General features: G+C 43.7%; 1 protein-coding gene across 5 annotated transcripts in view; it reads right to left on the bottom strand.

Annotated features, from left to right (window-relative positions):
* Positions 1 to 18,068, bottom strand: part of RASGEF1B (RasGEF domain family member 1B) — an 89,757-nt gene that overhangs the window by 57,490 nt on the left and 14,199 nt on the right. For 3 of the 5 annotated variants that reach the window (XM_068125277.2, XM_068125278.2, XM_068125275.2), the window contains exon 1: positions 1,221 to 1,573. The exons of the other annotated variants lie outside the window; for them this stretch is intronic. The gene's annotated coding sequence lies outside the window, so the exon portion shown is untranslated. Of the gene's footprint in view, positions 1 to 1,220; positions 1,574 to 18,068 lie in introns of those variants that run through there. 5 annotated transcript variants of the gene reach the window in all.

Below are 18,068 nucleotides of genomic sequence, written 5' to 3' on the forward strand. Positions count from 1 at the left end.
CATCGCGTGCACAAACGCGCAGGAAAGCGAATGAATCGCAAATTCGGTTTTATTAGTTTTAAAACATAGTTTAACGCCAACATAGTTTGCAAACGTGAAAAATGAATACGCTCTCAAATGTGCCATCCGAGGCAGAGTGTGTCCTCCACGTTCGGCACACGCGATCGTTCGCTGCTCTCTGATTGGTTGAATCGTTTTTTGGACATAGCTCGGTAAGTAATTGTCCGATTAATATGAAACCTTGAAAAGGCACATCCTCAGGTCCCCAGCAATATACCTGGCAAGTTAAAAGTATATCGGACCCGTGGTTGTCGAGAAACAGCGGTCACAGACAAACAGACGTACAAACGTACAGAGATTACTGGAATTATAGATAGATATGTATATGTATATGTATATATATGTATATGTATATGTATATGTATATATATATATATATATATATATATATATATATATATATATATATATATATAAAAATATACACACACACACACACACACACATATGTGTGGTTTGAGAGTGACACGCTTCTTCTTTTCACGCATTTATCAGAAACACCAAAAATTACAAACATGCTGAGCAAACATTTGTCATTTCAAAAAGAAATTGTTTTTTATTAACGATCTTTAGTTCGTTTCAAAAAAATCATTGCTTCAACAGCTCCGGACGTGTTCAATGGTCGCCGTGTCACCGTATCGGTGATCAAGAAAAGAGGAATGAAACAAATTACAGGTTGAGCGAGGCGAACTCAACATCTCGAGTAAACAAAATCACTTCGAGGAAAAGCTTCATTAAACGAAGATTCCACGTGTGATCCGTGCCACGACAGGTAGCCCATACCTGTCTCCACGACAGTAAGTTCGGTACTGATTTAGGCTCGAGCAAGTTCCAGCCAGAACAAAACAAGGTACGTTTAAATGTTCGTGGAAGCCTAAACAGCGTGATCCGTCGTCATGGTAGGTTAAAGGTCACGTGAGACCGCGATACCTGGTCGCGATGAAGCCTCCGTGGATCCCCGGAGCGTCGACCCCAAAGTGAAATCTCGGCACGGACTTGCACGTGGACACCAATCACACATGGAAGCACATCGGAGCCCGAGTACACGGACCGGGCTCACATGGAAACCCAACACACTCGAGCCGATGCGAACGACGTACGTCAGCCGAGCTCATCGCACCATCAGCACCCATCCCACAACCACAACCTGTCCCGCTCACCTGCTCGCAAATGCCTTCACTCGTTTCTTGCGAATATTCGGTTTTCCCTCCCGAATGCCCTCTGTCCTCTCTCTCGTCCTTCGTGTCGACCCACTCCCCCGTGCCCCCACGCCTCTCCACCACCTCCCCGCTCCCTCCCTGCCTGTCCAGGTCTCTCACGGCGCCCTCGGACTCAGACCTGCCAAACCGTTAAATTTCTTCCCCCTCTGTCCTCGTCTTCCTCTCCCGCTTTTTACTCCTCACTGTCCTTCCCATTCTTCGGCAAACGCCGATACAAGGCAAAGATTCCGCCCAGATCCCACGAGCGCTGTTGGCGGCAGTGATGGGAAAACATATTCACGCCCACTCACTCTAGAAAGCCCCGCCCATTCCCCGCCCACTCGAGCCCCTTCGGCCAATTCTTGGAGAAACAGCGAATCTTGTGATGAGTGACGAACATAAAGTGACCACAAAGGTCAGATTCTCAACATTTGTTTAAAGGATTTGTTTTTCTTGCAAAATGTAAAACTTTACACTTCACTTTAATTTTCTCAAACTCGCATTTTAACCAGTCGTTATTTATTTATTTTCCCAACACGTTTGTAACAGTATTATATATTATTTAAAGATATTGTTAACTTTGTAACCATTTTTTGACCTGTGGCAATGTCCTGATAACTAATGTCATATTTAAATCCCAGGAAGTACAATACCTGCGCCGACTTGGAGACAAACATTGCTCAGGCAGGCTGAGGCCACGCTCACCTTGCGATGGATTGGTCAAAGGGTTTGATGGGGAGATCACACCACTGCTAGAGAGGGCCAATCGGCATGCAGCTGAAGCCCAGAGACAATAAGGAGCCAGCTGATTGGCCAAGGGGGATTAATAAAAAGTGAGGAGACACCGACATTTTCTCTCTCCCTTTGTGCTCACGTTTGGACTGCCTTCTTGCGCTTGGACATTCTGCCTGCCCTGGACTTCCCTTGCGTTCCACTAAATTGTCTTGACTGAACTTTGGTGGAGAGACGGTTGAGCGAGCACGAAAAGTTGGGTTCTCTGTGTGAGCGACGGGCATACCGAAGCAGACGTGAGGTTGGCCGCAGCAGTGTATGCTGGCCTAGCAGCGCGCGAACAAGAGCGCGTCGAGGCCTTCTTCTCACCAACACCGGAGCCACTTCCAGACTGTGCGCTTGGAGCCTGACGATCCCTGACATCAAGCCGAGGGAAGAATATCAGACAGTGATATCAGACAGTGATAAGCCGCACCACACACACGCTCGACGACCCCTTTATTTTATTTTCTCCCTTGTGTTTGATTTAGACGTCTGGTGTGAGGGATCCCGATTTAGGGCAATTAGTAACCGTTGCGTTCATTGTTCTCGGGTTCTGGCAATAAGGCCGTGTTTATTTTTGCACATAAAAGACGTTTTCGTGCAACGTGGTTGTGAAGTGTTTTTTAATAACGTGGTAGTGAAGTGTTTTTAATAATGTGGTTGTGAAGTGTTTTTAATAACGTGGTTGTGAAGTGTTTTTAATAACGTGGTTGTGAAGTGTTTTTAATAACGTGGTTGTGAAGTGTTTTTAATAACGTGGTTGTGAAGTGTTTTTAATAATGTGGTTGCGAGGTGTTTTTAATAACGTGGTTGTGAAGTGTTTTTAATAACGTGGTTGTGAAGTATTTTTTAATGACATGGTTGTGAAGTGTTTTTAATAACGTGGTTGTGAAGTATTTTTAATGACATGGTTGTGAAGTGTTTTTAATAACGTGGTTGTGAAGTATTTTTAATGACATGGTAGTGAAGTGTTTTTTAATAACGTGGTTGTGAGGTGTTTTTGATAACGTGGTTGTGAGGTGTTTTTAATAACGTGGTTGTGAAGTATTTTTTAATAACGTGGTAGTGAAGTGTTTTTTAATAACGTGGTAGTGAAGTGTTTTTAATGACATGGTTGTGAAGTGTTTTTAATAACGTGGTTGTGAAGTATTTTTAATGACATGGTTGTGAAGTGTTTTTAATAACGTGGTTGTGAAGTATTTTTTAATAACGTGGTAGTGAAGTGTTTTTTAATAACGTGGTTGTGAAGTATTTTTAATGACATGGTTGTGAAGTGTTTTTAATAACGTGGTTGTGAAGTATTTTTAATGACATGGTTGTGAAGTGTTTTTAATAACGTGGTTGTGAAGTATTTTTAATGACATGGTAGTGAAGTGTTTTTTAATAACGTGGTTGTGAGGTGTTTTTGATAACGTGGTTGTGAGGTGTTTTTAATAACGTGGTTGTGAAGTATTTTTTAATAACGTGGTAGTGAAGTGTTTTTTAATAACGTGGTAGTGAAGTGTTTTTTAATAACGTGGTAGTGAAGTGTTTTTTAATAACGTGGTAGTGAAGTGTTTTTTAATAACGTGGTTGTGAGGTGTTTTTGATAACGTGGTTGTGAAGTGTTTTTAATAACGTGGTTGTGAAGTATTTTTTAATAACGTGGTAGTGAAGTATTTTTTAATAACGTGGTTGTGAAGTATTTTTTAATAACGTGGTAGTGAAGTGTTTTTTAATAACGTGGTTGTGAGGTGTTTTTGATAACGTGGTTGTGAAGTGTTTTTAATAACGTGGTTGTGAAGTATTTTTAATGACATGGTAGTGAAGTGTTTTTTAATAACGTGGTTGTGAGGTGTTTTTGATAACGTGGTTGTGAGGTGTTTTTAATAACGTGGTGGTGAGGTGTAATCGTCCCAAACTTCCAGTCTGCCCCTACCCCTCCTGTATGTATGTGCTGAGGGGTTCTTTTCTGAATTGTTTTTTTTTCAACCTTCATGTGGTGAGGCGTGTGTAGCGAGTATAAAGCGTCGATACTGAGGAACGGGCTTATTTTAGCTGAGGATAATGACTGTACCTGAGCTGCTGTGTTGTCATGATTTTCACCAATCATAATACAAACAATTACTTTGCACAAATGTATTTGTTGTGTTTGTGATATTACATTTTTATAGGCAATTTAGGTTGAAGATTTAGGTTGAATGTTTTTTTTTCAAGAAAGAACCCCTCAGTACATACATAGGGGAGGGGTAGGTGCAGACTGGAAGTTTGGGACGATTACACCTCACCACCAAGCAATTCAAAACACCTCACCACCACGTAATTCAAAACACCTCACCACCACGTAATTCAAAATACCTCACCACCAAGTAATTCAAAATACCTCACCACCAAGTAATTCAAAACACCTCACCACCAAGTAATTCAAAACACCTCACCACCACGTAATTCAAAATACCTCACCACCAAGTAATTCAAAATACCTCACCACCAAGTAATTCAAAACACCTCACCACCATAAAACACGTAATAAAAACACCTCACCACCACGAAATTGAAAACACCTCACAGCCATAAAACACTTAATAAAAACACCTCACAGACATAAAACACGCAATAAAAACACCTCACAGCCATAAAACACGTAATAAAAACACCTCACCACAAGGAAATTAAAAACACCTCACAGCCATAAAACACTTAATAAAAACACCTCACAGCCATAAAACACGTAATAAAAACACCTCACCACCACACAATTAAAAACACCTCACAGCCATAAAACACGCAATAAAAACACCTGTCATAAAACACGTAATAAAAACACCTCACCACCACACAATTAAAAACACCTCACAGCCATAAAACACGCAATAAAAACACCTCACAGCCATAAAACACGTAATAAAAACACCTCACAGCCATAAAACACGTAATAAAAACACCTCACCACCACACAATTAAAAACACCTCACAGCCATAAAACACGCAATAAAAACACCTCACAGCCATAAAACACGTAATAAAAACACCTCACAGCCATAAAACACGTAATAAAAACACCACACAGCCACGAAATTAAAAACACCTCACCACCACTTAATTCAAAACCACCACAACGTTATTAAAAACGCTTCACAACGACGGAAACAAAAGTTTGAGGGAGTCGTTAAGTGACAACACAGACACTGCCCAGATGTGTAGATATCTATCTATCTATAATTCCACTAATCTCTCTCTGTGTGTGTGTGTGTGTGTGTGTGTGTGTGTGTGTGTGTGTGTGTGTGTGTGTGTGTGTGTGTGTGTGTGTGTGTGTGTGTGTGTGTGTGTGTGTGTGTGTGTGTGTGTGTGTGTGTGTGTGTGTGTATGTGTGTATGTCTGTGTGTGTGTTTGTTTGTCTGTGACCGCTGTTTCTCGACAACCACGGGTCCGATATACTTGCAACTTGCCAGGTATATTGCTGGGGACCCGAGGATGTGCCTTTTCAAGGTTTGAAATTAATCGGACAAGTAGTTACCGAGCTATGTCCAAAAAACGATTCAACCAATCAGAGAGCAGCGAGCTATCACGTGTGCCGAACGTGGCGAACAGACTCTGCCTCGGACGGCACATTTGAGAGCGTATTCATTTATTTCACGTTGGCAAACTATGTTGGCGTTAAACTATGTTTTAAAACTAATTAAAACTAATTTGCGATTCATCGTAACTGCGATATGCGACCTTCCGGACAGTCAAATGAGGACGTCACTTCCGGACTTACGGATAGTCATAGTGACGCTGAACGTGGCGAGCAGACGCTGCCTCGGACGGCACATTTGAGAGCGTATTCATTTATTTGACGTTGCAATCTGTGTTGATTGTTGTAAGGTACGATCGATTGTAGTACATACATATTTATATTTTGTACATATTCATTACGGGCACGTCACGGGTACGGGTACGGTACGGGTACGGTTCGGGTACGGTTCCGGGTACGGTACGGTTACGGGTACGCCACGTACGGGCACGTCCTCGTCTATCTATAATTCCAGTAATCTCTGTATGTCTGTGTGTATGTCTGTGTGTATGTCTGTGTGTTTGTCGTTTGTCTGTGACCGCTGTTTCTCGACAACCACGGGTCCGATATACTTTAAACTTGCCAGGTATATTGCTGGGGACCCGAGGATGTGCCTTTTCAAGGTTTCATATTAATCGGACAAGTAGTTACCGAGCTATGGCGATTTCTTTACCAAACTCCGCAAGCCGTTCGCTTTGGACCAAACCATTTCATGTAAATAGAGGGGGGGGATTGTCACCGTACTCGCAAGCCGTTCGGTTTGGCTTTGCGAATGGACCAAACCATTTCATGTAAATAGAGGGGGGGGGGGATTGTCACCGTACTCGCAAGCCGTTCACTTTGGCTTTGCGAATGGACCAAACCATTTGCGAATGGACCAAACCATTTCATGTAAATAGAGGGGGGGGATATAATTTTAGATATATATATAGTACGGGCACGCCCAGATAAATGACTGTACCCGAGTTGCCGTTTTGTCATGGCTTAAACCAATCATAATTCAAACAATTATTTTGCACAAATGTATTTGTAATATACGTGATATCACATTTTATAAACAAGTGAAGTTGAAAAAAAAAATTCCCCCAAAAAATTCCCCCCCCAAAAAAAAATTTGCAATTTTTTTTTTTTTAAATACCCTTCGGACATACCGACGGGAGAGATATATGCATACCAGAAGTTTGGTACGATTTCACAAAAGTTTGAGAAAGTAGTTCAGTGACAACGCAGCACAAGACAACACAACACAGGACAGGACAGACGCTGCACAGATATGTATATATATATACAGGGGCGTCGAGGGAGGCAGAGTCCGGGGTCCGAGGGGTCCGAGCTTCTCCTGTAATTTTTTTTAACATTCCAGTGAAACCCCTCATCGGCTCATCCTCATTTCCTCATCGTTTCATTTAAATCCAGAAGCCGATTTTGCTTTCTTGCCGGAAACAAAACAACATTTACCGCTGTTAATGATACAGTTTCAAACTTTACAGAAAACGGTTATTAACCAGAAATGTGCGTTACACAGAAATGGGTTTGAATCCTCTTTGTCCAAAAAAATTATTAATCAGCTTCTCACGTATTTTTTTTGCCAATCTTATGGACAGTGTTCAACAGTTCAACAGTCCAAACGTCCCGCTATCTCCTTTATTTTCGATCATACGGCTAAATAAAAGTGACCATTTGTTTTTTTGAAGTTTTTTGTTTTTCATTGAAGAAAATTCCTTTAAAAGTTATAAAAGAAAGGGTGGGGGTGGGGTGGGTTGTTTCCCTCGGGGCCCGTGCTGGCTCTCGACGCTCCTGTATATATATATATATATATATATATATATATATATATATATATATATATATATATATATATATATATATATATATATATATATGGTGTTTCGCAGTAGGTTGATTCTTCAATGTGTGTGTGCTGTCTCTTGGTGGATGTTAAGCCGGATGTCCCATCTGCCGTAATTAGTTGGCGGACGTTAAATATCCCACTGTGTTCTTCATGAAGATTCGGCGAGCAATCGCCGGCACCCTGATCAAATGACATAATTCCTGCCCTGAGCTAGGTCGAACGTCAAGCATGGCCATCCGGTTCGTGAAAGACTCGGGCGAAGTTTCCCCCGGCCAACCCCACAAGGGGGTGGGAATAAAGTTATATATATATATATATATATATATATATATATATATATATATATATATATATATATATATATATATATATATATATATATATATATATATATATATATACACACATATAGTGTGCGTGGTGTGTGTGTGTGTGTGTGTGTGTGTGTGTGTGTGTGTGTGTGTGTGTGTGTGTGTGTGTGTGTGTGTGTTTTGGAGGGGGCGTTGGCCGTGTTTCACCTGATCGGGTGGATTTTAGGGCACGGATGGTGGAGACCGGTGCTCGAGGCTACAGGTTAAGTGAGGTTGAGGTTATTTATGTCTGTCTACCAATCGAGTGCAAACACCCACAACCCTTTTCTCAAAATTCCAACTAAACGTTTCCGAGAAGCCGACAGACACGCCTGGCGAGATTCAGCGATTTCAGGTGTCAGGTTATTCCACGGTCCCAGCACTTCAACACCCACCATTCAAATTCCAGGTAGACAAATCCCCATCACTTTTGCGAACACTCTCCACGCCATCGGCCTCGTTTTCTTTCCACGACCAACTTAACACCGATAGCCACGCACCTCGTGGATCGCGATTCTGAAGTCGGTAATATGTCGGTACCAGACCTGATGAACAGGTAGACCCACCTACACGTTGGGATTTGGAATTCCGAGCGCCTGGATCTTCACCTGCTCCAAACCAAGTAGCTACACATAAAACGCACGACCATGGATGTCCTTATCTTTCTCATATTTGTACACAATGGCCGACGCTGTTCCAACACCCACGCACGCTTCCTTCTTCCCGGCTTATTACGCGTTGGGAATATTGGGGAAGCTCCGTCACGTGCACTTACCCTATAACAGCACGTGGCCCGGAGGGAAATCCCAATGTGTGACGTCATTAGTGTGAGGGTTTCATCGAGCCAAGTCTGAGTCCAACATGGAAGGGACGATCCAGTCCTGTCCTGATGATGAACGGGTCCACCCATGTACGCTTTATGGATTCGTCTCAAGGCAAGCATTACACTGGGTGGTTTGCCATTGCTTTCAGCGATAATAAGGTCCAGAGTGCCGGCACACAATGGTTTATTTATTTTATTGTATGCAAAGTCGAGGCTCATTGAAGAGCGAGAACAGTAAACGGATCAGAACGGAATGACTAATAAAGAGAGAGGGGGGACACCAACATCAGGGTTAAATAACAAAATGGAGGGAGATTTGGACAAACAAGGGATGTGGAGAGAAATGGGGGCAGGAAAGGACGCATGGGGTGAACAAGATGGATACATGGGGTGAATTAGATGGACACATGGGGTGAACAAGATGGACACATGGGGTGAACTAGATGGACGCATGGGGTGAACTAGATGGACACATGGGGTGAACTAGATGGACGCATGGGGTGAACTAGATGGACGCATGGGGTGAACTAGATGGACGCATGGGGTGAACAAGATGGACGCATGGGTGAACTAGATGGACACATGGGGTGAACTAGATGGACGCATGGGGTGAACTAGATGGACACATGAGGTGAACAAGATGGACACATGGGGTGAACAAGATGGATACATGGGGAACAAGATGGACACATAAGGTGAACAAGATGGACACATGAGGTGAACAAGATGGACACATCGGGTGAACAAAATGGACACATCAGGTGAACAAGATGGACACGTGGGGTGAACAAGATGGACACATGGGGTGAACAAGATGGACACATGGGGTGAACAAGATGGACACATGGGGTGAACAAGATGGACACATGGGGTGAACAAGATGGACACATCGGGTGAACAAAATGAACACATTGGGTGAACAAGATGGACACATGGGGTGAACAAGATGGACACATGGGGTGAACAAGATGGACACATCGGGTGAACAAAATGGACACATTGGGTGAACAAGATGGACACATGGGATGAACAAGATGGACACATGGGGTGAACAAGATGGACACTTGGGGGTGAACGAGATGGATCCTTGGGGTGAACAAGATGGACACATGGGGTGATCTAGATGGACACATCATACATGGGGTGAACTAGATGGACACATGAGATGAACAAGATGGACACATGAGATGAACAAGATGGACAAATGAGGTGAACAAGGTGGACACATGGGGTAAACAAGATGGACACATGGGGTGAACTAGATGGACACATGGGGTGAACTATATGGACACATGGGGTGAACTATATGGACACATGGGGTGAACAAGATGGACACATGGGGTGAACAAGATGGATACATGGGGTGAACAAGATGGATACATGGGGTGAACAAGATGGACACATGGGGTGAACGAGATGGACACAGCAGGAAACTTTCAGGAAGGAAAACCTGGAGATTTGGAAGGAGGTGGGCTTGGGGGTCAGTGGGTAACGGGGGTAGAAAAGATCAAGGTTTTGGTTTGAGTGGTGATCAGATGGTAATGAACAGGTGTGTTGAAGACCGATAGGAAGAACGAGATTGAAGAGAATGTGAAAGGTAGTTCCATCGGTGAGAAAAAGAGGAACAGGTGAATGGAGGTGAGCTGTGATTCTGGATTCTTGTCGAAAGACTCCGTGGGATATTTTATCATGTGGATCTTCAGCGAATTCCAGCACACGTTTCCCCAGCGGATGAATCCCAGGAACAGCATACTCATTGATGCAACACCCTCCCTGCGAAACAGCTTCGTAACCACTTACGGTCGGGTTTGGAATCGAACCTCGATTAGATATAGCTCAACAGCAAGTGTACAGCCTCTAACATATTGTCGCATCACCCGTCGATTAAAACCGCTGGATGACGGAAAGCCAAAATGGTCCTTAATTCCGAGGCGTGTCGCCGAATTTGGCGGTTGGTCCATCGCACGCCGGTGAAGGAACCAAAGCGCTTACCTGAACAGAAGCCACACGGGTTTATTCTCGGACCCACAAAAAAATAAACACACACAACAAATGAAATGCAACAATAATTAATTTAATAAAAGTAAATGTAAGGGATAAAATGAAAAGTGAGATAAATCTAATATTTCCTACTTGAGGATCCTCCACTCAGACACAAAGACGAATAAGGGGTAAGATAAAATAAAAATAAATGCTTCCTTTTTAAACGGCCGACACTCAGCTCAGGTCCAAAATGCATTTAGGGGCTTGATGGTTGCTGCAGCTGGTGTAGCCACTTGCGCGGGAAGAGCTCCAACAATTGTGCCAGCACCTCGCATCAAAAACACCCAGGCATGAGCATGCAGTCAAAACGGCTCTTCCTCGCTTCCACCACCAAGCGCAAAGCGGCCCTTCCTCGCTTTTTTTTTTTTTTTTTTTTTTGTATACTGAATCGAGGCTCGTGAACGGGCATCGAACCAGTTCATTTCCGGTGCGACCGGGCCGAATATCGGCCCGGCCGTGGCCGAAGCCGTTGATTCCGCCATAGCACGCTAACGCGTAGGCTCGCGCGTCCCTGGTCCGCCGGGGCTCCGCGGGTGTCCTACCGTGCCTGGTGCCGCTATTCTCTCAAACTTCCGGGAGTAGGTGCCAGTGCCCGGGGACGGAGTTCGCTGTCTAAACATGGTAGCGCTAGGCCAGTGGGACCGCTTGGCCGCTAGTGGGATCGCTAGGTCCCCAGTGGTCGCTAGGTCCCCAGTGGGACCGCTAGGCCAGTGGGACCAGTGGGACCGCTAGGCCAAGCTCACACCCACGTGCACTCACAAGTTGTTCTGCGTGTGGGCGGCAGTATCAGACCGGGGCGCCCAAACGCTCCCCGGCTAAAGTTATCCTGGAAGCGCCCACATTGTGCGGACAAACCCCACCAAGTCGAGGGCCACGTGGTCAGGAGAACCTCGTCCCTTCTGGTCACACTGTGCCTATCGGCCGGCCTCGAAGACCGAAATTGTGACTATGTCACCCTAAAAATTCCCCCAAAGAGCACCACAAACCACAACACCTCCTTCTCCGACTTCGCAAAAGTTCCACAAAAGCTCCGAAAGCTTTCCTCACAAGCTCACACAAGCCACAAGCAGCCGAGCCACCCAAAAGCGACCGAGAGCCAGAGACTCTTCTTCTCCCTCCTCCTCTCAAATTTTCTCGATGACGTCACTCTGGCCAATCACGAGCCCCATCGATTCACCCCATGTCTGCACGGCCAATGACGAAGCTCGGGGAGTGGCCTGCCGGTTACGATCCTTTGGAGGCGGGGTTTAGTTGTCGATCGAGAATGTTCGCGCTTCTGTCAGCAATTATGCCGGTTATGGTTGGTTAATGGATGGTTGTTGTTGTTGTTGTAATGAGGGTTTTTATTGCGGGCCTTGTTATAATTGTAAAAACATAGGGAAAAACCACCGAGGGCAATCACATACTGGGGGAGAACTAATCTTAACCCCTGTCTAATGATCACAGCTTCCCCCCTCGTGTGAAGAAAGTATACAACTTAAGCTCCAGTTTCCCTACTTAATACATCGAGATGCCTCCTACTCGTCCACTGTCCATGCCATACCGCTACGATCCTATCTCCGCTATGGTCATCCATCATTTACCCTCACAAACGTAACAATATGCTATCACAGCAATCTATCCATACGATGACTACTACTACTACAACCACTACTACTACTATTACTACTACAACTACTACTATTGTTACTACTACAACTACTACTATCATTACTACTACAACTACTACTATTGTTGACTAAAACTACCACTATTATTACTACTACGACTACTACTACTACCCCAATTATTCCCTCTCTTTCCCCCATTCTTGTGGTGTCGCCTGGGGAACGTTCTTTTGTCCTAAGTCTTTCACCAACCGGTCGGCCAGGCCTGACGTTGGACTAAAGGTAATTTAATCAGGAATTTGCAATTTGTAAAGTTGTCTCACTGTTAAACCGGGGTTCTCCAGGTGAAGACCCTTTGGATGGATGACCCACATACATTGATGCTTCGCCCTGCATGCCAAACAGCAAGGCGACAGTGTTACAGCTGGGTCGGGATTCGAACCCCTGCCGAGACAGTTCCAAGCCTATCCTGGCAATCCTGCCACCTCCGTCCTATAAAGCGGGAAGGACGGGAAAGCGAGTAAAGTGAGTGACGAGGATTAGGGAGGAAATCGAATGGGTCCTGGGAAAGGGTGTTTGACGTGAGTGGGGAGGGAAGGTGGGAAGTGATGACGCTCGGTCCACCTCCAGCTCCACCCAGCAGCTTCTCTCATGGGGCTGAAAATCCAACAAAGATTCCCATCTGGTCTCGCAGAGCAAAAGGAAGCCGAGCTGTCCGTCTGTCGCTCTCACAACTCGCAACAAACACGTTTTTATACCCGTGTGCATTATTACAGTAACAGGTAAATCTCACACACAGGGACGACCAGAAGAGTGGAATACCTGAGAAGTGTCTGCACGAGCCAATTAGGTCAAACTTACTGAATACCCCAAAAAGGGTCGACAAAGTAAATCGTTCTTGTGTCCTGGGGAGGGCGTTTAATAGAGTGTGAAATTTGATGGGTTATTCGTTCACGGTGGAGCGAACGGCGTTTAAAAGGAACGATTGATGGCGAAACAACTCACTGTGTGAATGAAACATTTAACACAAGGAGAAGTAGATTGAGGACTCATCATTAAGTCCGTGGCCTAGTAGCCAAGAGGTAGACAAGGTAACGAGAGGCCAGTCAACTATATGGAAAGGTAAATTGGGCTTTAAGAAACGTCCCATGCAGGTGCATCGTTTTTCATTCATTTTTGATAATCTCAGGTGTGTTTTCCGTTTACTTAATGTATGCAGTAATTAAGGTATTTATGTTGGGGTTATGGGATAGCTTGCAGGTGTGCACGCTCGCCCTTGAGCTGTCTAGTCTAGGTTCGAATCCTGAGCCAGTGAGTAGACAAGTAGACAGCAATCTACGGCTGTACATCAACCACCATGAAAACTACAATGGAACTTGTAGAGCGCATAGTCTCACCTTGCGTGGTTCTTTATGATCAAAATACCATCGTTAACTGAACACGCTACGCTTATGGCCCACTGCTATTATGTCCCATATACCTGTATCATCCATGCACCCTATTAATATTATGTCGCATAGTTTCCTGGCATGGGTTATGTACGTCATAAATTTAATTCTTCCTTCACATCGGGTCAGAGATCAGAGATATATATATATATATATAAATTTTCAGATTTTTTGGATCAGAATTTCAATTCAACCTATTATGGCTGGAATACCACTTCACCGATGACGTCATCATTATCATCCTATATACCCCATGGGGAGTTAACGACATATGCGAAGTTTCAATTTTTTTCGTTTAGCGGTTTTGGAGAAACTGACGTCCAAATTTTTCCCCTTTAATCCAATGTGGTGGCCATACAATGTGACCGATGACGTCATCAATTGTATTCGTCTTCACATCTTGTTATCCATCAGATATACAAAGTTTCAGAATTGTGGATAAGGATTTTCAATTCAACCAATTATGGCTGGACTACCACTTCACCGATGACGTCATCGTTATCATCCTATATACACCAAGGAGAGTTAATGACACATATGAAGTTTCAATTTTTTTCGTTTAGCGGTTTTGATGAAACTGATGTCCAATTTTTTTCCCTTTAATCCAATGTGGCGGCCATACAATGTGACCGATGACGTCATCAATTGTATTCGTCTTCACATCTTGTTATCCATCAGATATACAAAGTTTAAGAATTGTGGATAAGGATTTCAATTCAACCAATTATGGCTGGAACACCACTTCACCGATGACGTTTTTTTTGTTTTTTTTGTATACAGAATCGAGGCTCGTGAAAGAGCTAACATTTACTTCACAAACAAATCAACCAGACAAACAAAATATATAAAAAGAGGGAGCGGAAGACAAGATGGGGAGAGAAGGGGAAGCACACAAATCATCATTATCATCCTATATACCCCATGGGGAGTTAATGACACATATGAAGTTTCAATTTTTTTCGTTTAGCGGTTTTGATGAAACTGACGTCCAATTCTTTTCCCTTTAATCCAATGTGGCGGCCATACAATGTGACCGATGACATCATCAATTGTATTCGTCACACATCTTGTTATCCATCAGATATACGATGTTTCAGATTTTTGGATAAGGATTTTAAATTCAACCAATTTATGGCTGGACTATCACTTCACCGATGACGTCATTGTTATCATCCTATATACCCCAAGGGGAGTTAATGACGCATACGAAGTTTCAATTTGTTTTGTTGAGCGGTTTCAGAGAAAAAAAAGTGTCCACATTTTTTCCTTTATTCCAATATGCCTGCCATACCATATAACCTAAGACATCAGTGTTAGCAGTAAAATATTCTCCATTGGGAGTCCCTCCTATATTTGATGTTTCGCATTGATCAGACTAGCGGTTGCAGAGAAAACAAACCCCAATACGTACCTTTGTCCGTCGATTTTAACGGGGTGCACAAACGGGTTTTGTCAATGATTGCACAGCTTATTCAAACAGACAAACGTTTGCAAGTTTGATTTGTTTGTTTGGGCTTCACGTTTCAGCCTTTGCTTTACGCAAACCTGGATTCGAATCCCAAATCCAAATCCCAGACACAGAGTTGGCTTATTGATTTATTGATTTATTTATTTATTTTCTTCCACCGTCTCCTGCTCACCTGTTATTCATCCATGTCCGTAGTGATTGCACTGCAGTTACGAAACAAAAACAAACGATACCTTTCTCCAGATACTCGAGTTGTAAGGTCGATCACAACAAGTCGATTGATTGACGATGAATTGATGTCGTTCTTCGTGTTCGTTCAGGTCATTTGAAGACCTCAAGGACAGCTGCACTCGTAATTTATTCTGATGTGATAAATTAAATTAGCATCTCATTCCACACAATGGACCGAGTTCCTTAATGAGAATTTACACCTTGGTATATAAGGAGAGCGCTATTACTGCCATAGCTCGTTATTTCAAAACATATATATATATATATGGCATCCCCCCTCCCCCCCCCCCCCTCCCCACGACCCCCTTCCTCTTCCTCCTTTTGAGTGGAAGCTCAGGGTAATCTTACTATAATTCACCAAATGCCCGTCTATCTGTTCCCAGGTACCGCAAAAACGGCTGAACCGATCGCAACGAAATTTTGGGTGGGTAATCCTGAGACCCCCTGGAGTAAAATAGGCTATATTGTTTTTCAAATTTTTCAAAATTCAAATTTTTCCAAACATGATGGAATAATATTTACCGATATGAACAGTGACGTGGCTTTTATTGAAATTCTACAAATACTGTTTAGATTTTGATGATTTGCGTGTGATATGATTTAACGGATGTTTATATGAATCGTTTAAAATTAAAAAAAACCCTTCAATTTCTGATATTTTGCCTTTTCATTGGGGCCTCCCAATTGAAGCCCCGCCCATAGGGGCCTCCCAATTGAAGCTCCGCCCATAGGGGCCTCCCAATTGAAGCCCCGCCCATAGGGCGGGTACCTTTTATTTTGGGCCTCCAAATTGAAACCCCGCCCATAGGGGCCTCCCAATTGAAGCCCCGCCCATAGGGCGGGTACCTTTTATTTTGGGCCTCCAAATTGAAGCCCCGCTCCGTAGGGCGGGTACCTTTTATTTTGGGCCTCCAAATTGAAACCCCACCCATAGGGGCCTCCCAATTGAAGCCCCGCCCATAGGGCGGGTACCTTTTATTTTGGGCCTCCAAATTGAAGCCCCGCCCATAGGGTGGTTACCTTTTATTTTGGGCCTCCAAATTGAAGCCCCGCCCATAGGGTGGGTACCTTTTATTTTGGGCCTCCAAATTGAAGCCCCGCCCATAGGGCGGGTACCGTTGCTAGTTTGCTCCTCCCAATTGAAGCCCCGCCCATAGGGCGGGTACCGTTGCTAGTTTGCTCCAATCCGAAAAGGAACTCTGTCTGGAATAATGATTCAATTCGGTTGAAGTTTTCAACAATCTGAATGAATCCTTCATTATGAGGGTTGTACCAGGGTACCAGGTATCCCATCGGAATTAATCCTTCCTTCTGACGGTTGTACCAGGTACCAGGTATCCCATCTGAATTAATCCTTCATTATGAGGGTTGTACCAGGTACAAGGTATCTCATCTGAATGAATCTTTCTTTCTGAGGGTTGGACCAGGTACCAGGTATCCCATCTGAATTAATCATTTTTTCTGACGGTTGTACGAGGTACCAGGTATCCCATCTGAATGAATCCTTCATGATGAGGTTTGTATCAGGTACCAGGTATCCCATCGGAATGAATCTTTCCTTCTGAAGGTTGGCCCAGGTACCAGGTATCCCATCGGAATGAATCATTTTTTCTGAGGGTTGTACGAGGTACCAGGTATTCCGTCTGAATTGATCTTTCCTTATGAGTGTAATGTAACCTTTGCACAGTGCCCATTTTGGATAAAAGACCATTGTAATACGTAATACTCAAGGAAATTTCTCCAACCTATCCCTTGGACAAGAATGAGAGTTTTTCATCATTATGGTGGAATGTTCCTCTCTGTTTGTGAGCATGAATGATAAGGCTCAGGAAGAGTGACAACCAAACGATGATTAATGATGATGCACTGAGTTATGGTCTTCTTATCCAAAACCTATGGATGGTTCCCAGTGAAAAAGTTAAGATGGGTGATTCGGATTGATATTCACAACTACATCATGACATTGAGAAGTTTTCTGTAACACTAGTTGGTAATCTGCTTACCACCGCGCTAATCTGGGATTTGTCCCTGACGGAATTTGGTTTTACGGAGAAAAAACAACTCTGCTCCGTCTGTGTTTACCTCACACAGATTAGATTCCAAGAGGTATTCGAAAACAGTATGCTATTGTGTGCTGATGTCCAGGCACAATTCCCTGATTTGTTCGCTGTATAATTCGCACGATCTGCAGCACGTGAAGGTGCTGGGTTGTGGATCTCACACAAGCATGATGGGCTAAGTGGCCTCCTCTATGTCTCGCTTTTTTACTTTTTCTTGCTCTTCGCCACCGAAAGTGGATGGAGATTTCACCACTGAAAATGGATGGAGATTTCACCACTGAAAGTGGATGGAGATTTAACCACCGAAAGTGGATGGAGATTTTACCACTGAAAATGGATGGAGATTTCACCACTGAAAGTGGATGGAGATTTAACCACCGAAAGTGGATGGAGATTTCACCACTGAAAATGGATGGAGATTTCACCACTGAAAGTGGATGGAGATTTCACCACTGAAAATGGATGGAGATTTCACCACTGAAAATGGATGGAGATTTCACCACTGAAAGTGGATGGAGATTTAACCACCGAAAGTGGATGGAGATTTCACCACTGAAAATGGATGGAGATTTCACCACTGAAAGTGGATGGAGATTTAACCACCGAAAGTGGATGGAG

The sequence above is a fragment of the Myxine glutinosa genome, chromosome 8 (genome assembly GCF_964187855.1).
Source record: "Myxine glutinosa chromosome 8, kmMyxGlut1.1, whole genome shotgun sequence".
In the NCBI taxonomy this organism is placed as follows: domain Eukaryota; kingdom Metazoa; phylum Chordata; class Myxini; order Myxiniformes; family Myxinidae; genus Myxine; species Myxine glutinosa.